The sequence below is a fragment of the Macrotis lagotis genome, chromosome X (genome assembly GCF_037893015.1).
Source record: "Macrotis lagotis isolate mMagLag1 chromosome X, bilby.v1.9.chrom.fasta, whole genome shotgun sequence".
NCBI classification, from domain to species: domain Eukaryota; kingdom Metazoa; phylum Chordata; class Mammalia; order Peramelemorphia; family Peramelidae; genus Macrotis; species Macrotis lagotis.
This window is the reverse complement of record NC_133666.1, coordinates 170,529,179-170,536,089: the sequence shown is the minus strand read 5'-3', so window position 1 is coordinate 170,536,089 and position 6,911 is coordinate 170,529,179. Positions and strand designations below refer to the sequence as shown.

Sequence of the window (6,911 nt, the reverse complement as noted above, 5' to 3'; positions counted from 1 at the left end):
CTTTACTTTTCACCAGAACTACTAAATGCCTTCCTAAGCCTCCCTGCTTCTAATTTTCCTAATAGGGACACAGTATGAAGTTATAGAAGACTGTATCTCAATTTTATTGAAGGGGAGAATACTTCATTACTAGTGTTCTTATGATTTGTTGTTCAATTGTCCAATCATGTTGGATTCTTTGTGACCCTGTGGACCATATAGCATGCCAAAATTATCCAAGGTATTTTCTTGGGAAGGATACTGGAGTGATTTGTCATTTCCTTCTCCAGTGGATTAAGACAAACAGAGATTAAATTACCCAAGATCACACAGCTAGTGACCTCAGATCCTCTTGACTCCAGACTCAGCTCTTTACCCCCTAAGTCCTTTTTCCTATGGTATCCCATTCTTATGATACCATCTCACTAAATTCCTTTGAGTTAAATGTGACTATCTACTGACTATTAAAGTAAGCACACCAGTGGGGGTTTGTGAGCTGTAATTTTAGGATCACAAAGGGGCTGAAAATAATTATCATCCACCACCACCTCCAAGACAAAATCTGTGAATGTGAATTGGAGGGTTAGCTGCAATGAGGGTGCTACATGTACAATGCATGTACATATATATGACATATAAAACTAAAATATGAGATCATTTAATAGGTAGATGAGAGGCTCAATAAAGGGTTTACATAGGAGACAGCACCTGAGGTAAACTTTGAAGGAAACTAGAAATTCCAGGAAGTAGGGGTGCAAAAGGTCTCTACTTTCAATCCAAATTCATCCCAACAAGACTTCTCTAATACTGTCATATTTGGCTGAAGATGTGGTCAATCATCACAGTTCATTCCATAACTTATTACTATGATTTTGCCTTAACAATTCAATGCTAAATCATTAAGCTTACAGGGAAGAAAGACATTGTTTTTATCCTACTAAGTGCTATAAGTTTCATCAAAACTGAAGCTCAGAGAGTAACTTATACTTGGTCTCACAGCCAGAAAGAAGAATCTGGATTCTTGCACTGTTGTCTCTAAGTCCTGAGTTTTTTATACAACATTAAGCTTCCTCTAATTTAGTGGGTACCCCAACCAGTATTTCCACAGCAGGGGAGGCTTTAAACAACTTGAATAGGATGTGCATTTCTTGGCTTCTTTCTTTCTTTCTTTCTTTCTTTCTTTCTTTCTTTCTTTCTTTCTTTCTTTCTTTCTTTCTTTCTTTCTTTTACCAATCTACAATAATTTTATTATAACTGAGGAACCAGGCTATAAATGCCTACATGATTACACTGAAGGGTGAACTTTACAAGGTTGAAGTTTGGAATTAGTTAGCAACACAGGGAAACTTACAACCATAGCTCAAAATATTCATTTTTTTTTTAGGTTTTTGCAAGGCAAATGGGGTTAAGTGGCTTGCCCAAGGCCACACAGCTAGGTAATTATTAAGTGTCTGAGACCAGATTTGAACCCAGGTACTCCTGACTCCAAGGCTAGTGCTTTATCCATTATGCCACCTAGCCACCCCCCAAAATATTCATTTTCCAAGACTGGCTGCCCAACGAAACTTCTCATGAGACAAGCTATTTATTCCACAACCATACTGATGAAGTCTGGTGGGGTGGTGGCAGAAAGGGGGACAATTAAAAATTTTACCATGTTGCTGATATTAAAATGCAGTTATTTTATTAAATTCTCTTCCACTATCTTTTGCTGAGAAAGGGGAGAAAAACAAACTCATTTCTCAGATTATATTTTACTTAATTCTCCAAACAGATGCATCCTGATAGGAAGGTTCTGAAGGTTAATTCAAACAGAGGGAGGGAGAGAAAATATGGCAGATTTTGATCTTTGGATCAAAGTGGGAAAAGGACAGTAATAAAGATAGGGGAGGAGGGGAAAGTTTAAAATCTTAGATGTTCTCTTTTCTGTTATTTCTTGAAGTCAACATGTTGCACAACAACTGCATCTACAATTTTCATTTTCTTTCTTCTCTCTCTCTCTCTCTCTCTCTCTCTCTCTCTCTCTCTCTCTCTCTCTCTCTTCCTCCCTCCCTTCCTTCCTTTTTCTTTCTTTTTTAGCAACTATGTTTTTCAAAAACAAACCCTGCTGTCCGAGGTGCTTCCATCATCCTGGGAGGTCAATAAGAGGCATGAGTTAGATCTGAGTAAGCCTTCTTTGGAAACTTTTAGCACCACAGAGATTTCTGTTATGTGGTCTAGGTGATATTTATTACCTAGATTAAAACTCTTGAGCAACATTGTAATGCCAGGTGATCTAAGACTGGGCAAGGGGAGAGGGAGAGAAATTATGATTTTAGTATGGGATTTTTGGTAGAAGTAAACATAAAATGTTGTTTGATAAACATGAAATGTTTTAGAAAAGTTGTGGAGGATGGGTTGGGGAATTTGGGCTAGATCTACAGAGCTCCAAACATTAGTTTCAAATGACTTTAACTTACTCATAGATCGTTTTCTGAGATACTTTCAATGGTTGAGCATTAAACACTGTGGTTAAAAGAAACTCTCACACCACTCCTCTCTTCCCCAGCTCAGTCATCTCTCTGAATCTCAAACAGAGAATCTGAAGGTGGGAAGGTTGTCTCTGCTCCATATCACCAGGGAGAGTTATTTGATTACTTAGTGAATGGCAAGGGCAAGGTATCCTACATTGCCAGACGTGACCCTTGCTATGGAAATGCAGACATCTTTTATCATATAGAAGGAGAATTCCTTGGTCAGCCATTCTACCTGCTCAGATTTCAAGTCTGAAACAAAACATGCCAAACTGGTCAGTGATATGCTGCCAATTGTGGGAGGATCCCTCTATCTTGAAGTTGGAAACCAGCTGGGTCTGCATGCTTATGATGCCATCTGTCATCTTGAAGTCCTTGGTCCTCAGAGCAAGTCTATACAGGATCACGGAGGCAATTCAGGCCTCCATTAGGTAGGGAGGGGGTGAGAAGGGGGGGTTGAAATACATGGAACAAATCAGAATTTTCACCTGGAATTCTACCTTTATGGTTTCATGAGGGTCTTTTTAAAACACATTCGTGGGGCAGCTAAGTGGTGCAGTGGATAGAGCACTGGCCCTGGAATCAGGAGTACCTAAGTTCAAATCCAGTCTCAGACACTTAATAATTAATTACCTAGCTGTGTGGCCTTGGGCAAACCACTTAACCCCATTTGCCTTGCAAAAATTCTAAAAATGAAACAAAACAAAACAAAAAACACATTTGCCATAGAGACTCATGTTCTTGGCATATGACTGACAGAGAGAGAGAGAGAGAGAGAGAGATTAAAGCCCTGATCAATGAAGTGGCAAACAGCCCAGGCATCCTTGTTGCCATCTCCACTCACAAAGCCCTGGTATACCATGTAAAAAAAAGGCAAGCTTTTCCTTTGTTTTACCACTGATGCTTTCTTTCCATGATTCCAGTGGGGTTGTAAACATAGACATGCTGGAGGATGACCCTGATCCGGGATTTCTGAAATGTCTTCCATGGCTCTGGTGAAGTCAAAATCACAAGTCCTCAGGTCATAGTATTGATAATTATTCAGCTGCATGCCAGCATCCTTGAAGATGGGAGTATGATTTCTCCAGGAAAGTTTCAGAAGATAGATCATCCTAGTTGAATTTGAAGAACTGCTGTAGAAAACTGGCTCCCACATTCAATGCTCCAGTTCCAGAAATAGTCTGCATAGTGACATATTGTTCTTTTTTCAGAACTTTGTTATTTTGCTCAGGGCCAATTCTGCTGATGCTTTTCAAAAGTCAGCCAGTGCTCCAATGGGAAAGTACTCTTTGTCCATGATCTTTCCTGTTATTTGAGCCCCTGTTTTATAGACACTTGGAAGAATGTAGGGCTTCCCATTATCATCTTGATGGACCCCAACTCCCAGGTTCATCTTTTAACTGTTGATGTCCCTCTTAAATGTTTCTGTCACTCCTGAAATGGGGTTGGGGAGCCATGTGAGTGGCCACCACCAGGCATGGTATTGAGATTCGAATGGCAGAGGTGACTCTGGAGAGAAGGTGGCAGGAGAGCAAGTGCCATAGTGGGAGGAGAGATGGAGAGATGAGTGGCTGCTGGCCTGGGTTTCTTTTTGTTCAGTCATTTTCAGTCATGTCTGACTCTTTATGACCCAATTCAGAGTTTTCTTGACAAAGATACTAGAGTATTTTGCCATTTCCTTCTCTAACTCATTTTTACAGATGAGGAAACTGAGGCAAACAGGGTTAAGTGACTTATCCAAGATCATAGAGAAAATGTGTCTAAAAATCAGATTTGAACTCATCAATATGAATCTACCTGACTCCAGACCCATTGCTCTAACCACTGCATTGCCTAGCTGCCCCAAAGTAAGTCTTATTCACTTTTTTTTTTGCAAGTAAATGGGCTTAAGTAACTTGTCCAAGGTCACTCAGCTATGTGATTATTAAATGTCTGAGGCTGAATTTGAACTCAAATCTTCCTAACTCCAAGGTCAGTGCTCTATCCACTGTGCCCCTGTCTTATTCACTTTTATATATCCCATAAAGTCTACTAATGTGCTTATGATAATTAATATTTGTTGGATGAATAAATACACACTTAAGAGCAATAATCTTGTCTTACCAACATAGAATACTTGGGAATCTACTTCCCAGGCAAAACTAGAAACTGTATGAAGACAATTACAAAATACTTTTCATACAAATAAAATCAGATCTAAACAACTGGAAAAATGTCAGTTGCTCATGGTTAAGCCAGGCTAAGATAATAAAAATGACAATTCTACCCAAATTAAATTATTTATTCAGTTACATACCAATCAAACTATCAAAAAACTATTTTACAGAGCCAGAAAAAATAGTAACAAAATTCATCTTGAGCAATGAAAGGGCAAGAATATCGAGGGAATTGATGGAAAAATGCAAAGGAAGGTGGCTTCACTGTACCAGAATTAAAACTTTACTATAAAGTGGCAGTCATCAAAATTATAGGGTGCTGTTTAAGAAATAGACTAATGGACCAGTGGATTAGAAGAGGTATAAGAGAAACAGTACTAAATGACTATAATAATCTAGTGCTTGAAAAACTCAAAGACATTAGCTTTTGGAATAAGAATTTACTATTCAGGGGCGGCTAGGTGGCATAGTGGATAAAGCACTGTCCTTGGAGTCAGGAGTACCTGGGTTCAAATCCGGTCTCAGACACTTAATCATTACCTAGCCGTGTGGCCTTGGGCAAGCCACTTAACCCCATTTGCCTTCCAAAAAAAAAACGCCCTAAAAAAAAGAATTTACTATTCAACAAAAACTGCTGGGAAAACTGAAAAATAGTTTTGCACAAACTATGCATAGACCCACTCCTTACACCCTATACCAAAATAAGGTCAAAATGTGTACAGGATTTAAACATAAAAGGTGATACCATAGACCAATTAAGAAATCAAGATATACTCTATCTGTTGAATCTATGAAAAGGGGAGAAATTTATGACCAAACAAAAAAGAGTCTGCTATAAATTGCAAAATGGATGATTTTGAAGCAGAACAATCTAATTCCTCTTCCACATGTTAAGTCATAAAATACTTAAATCCAGTTGTGTTTCCCTTGGTTTTCTCTTCTCTAAATCCTTCAACATATCTTCTTTCTTTTTTTTTTTTTTAAATTTTGGAAGGCATTCAGGGTTAAGCGACTTGTCCAGGCTCACTTAGGTCTTATGTGTCTGAGGCAAAATTTGAACTCTTGACTCCTGGCCCTGGTGCTTTATCCACTACAACCCCTAACGTATCCTCTCAAGACAAGGACTCATCATTCTAATTGTCCTCCTCTGCTCTCCAGCCCTTCAATGTCCTTCCTAAAATGTTCACCCAGCCCTCAACACAATGTTCTGAACATGGTCTAAGCAGTGCAGAATAGGATATGACTAGTCTCCTTACTGCTGGGAGTGCTCTCAGGATCTCTCTATGTGCCTATCATCTCTCCTGCCCAAGATCTTTTTGAGTTGTTTTGGTTGATGTGTCACTTTGTTTATTCAATATTGAGATCGTGGTCAATAAGAGTCTCGGGGTAAACAAGAGGAAGATTGCTCTCACCCACGGAGACAGGACTCAGATGACGTTTCTTATTTTTGGTTTTTGGGGAGCAATCTGGGTGAAGTAATTTGTCCAGAGTAATTAGAAGAGTAAAAATAAATCCAGAGGTCACATTTGAACTCAGATACTCCTGATTTCCCTGTCTGGTGCTCTATCCACTGTACCATGTGGCCTTTCTTGAAGCTCTGTTACCCAATTCCAAGAAGGCTAAATTTCCTTAGGATTGAGAAGCCACTCAGTTCTCTCTCCCTTAAGAAGATTAATCCCTGTACACTGCAAGCAGAGAAAGCTCCTGAGCGTGTGAAGCATGAAGCAGAGACAGAGCTAGTGATATTCTCTTTGGGAGGGGAGGGTAGTAGTGGTGACCCTGTCCCTGGTTAGGTCTAAGTGGCTCTCATGGGTGTGTCCTCCCTTCTGGAAGGCAAGTCAGGACAAGAAGGGTGATGGAGAGAGTTCTTGGTGCCTGGGGAGGGAGCAGGCAGACTGGGGAATGGAAGGTAAAGTCCTGAGACGACTAGTTCTCACTGGCTGGTTGACTTTATCGCCTCTTCTAGGAACCACAGAGGGCTATATTTCACCAAGGGGAAGGAGAAGTTCTGGGAAGAGGAGAGAAAAGATGGAGGGGGCAGGGAAGCAGACCTAGCTGAGGTTACTTATGGCTTTAAACATAAGGAACCTTTTCAGGAAGGGAAAACAGACCCTCCAACAAGCAGAGGAATTTGTCCTTTAGATCAATGAAAGATGGTATGTGGGGGATGCTCAAACAGGAAGACTTTGGTGTCTCCATCCCTGAAAATTCAAGCACAATTAGAAACACTAGCTTTGATCTCCAATGAACCCATATCTTTCTA

At 39.9% G+C, this 6,911-nt stretch overlaps 1 pseudogene; it reads right to left on the bottom strand.

Annotated features, from left to right (window-relative positions):
- Positions 1 to 3,178: 3,178 nt before the first annotated feature.
- Positions 3,179 to 4,095, bottom strand: LOC141498895 (aspartate aminotransferase, mitochondrial pseudogene; annotated as a pseudogene).
- Between the last annotated feature and the right edge of the window lie 2,816 nt (positions 4,096 to 6,911).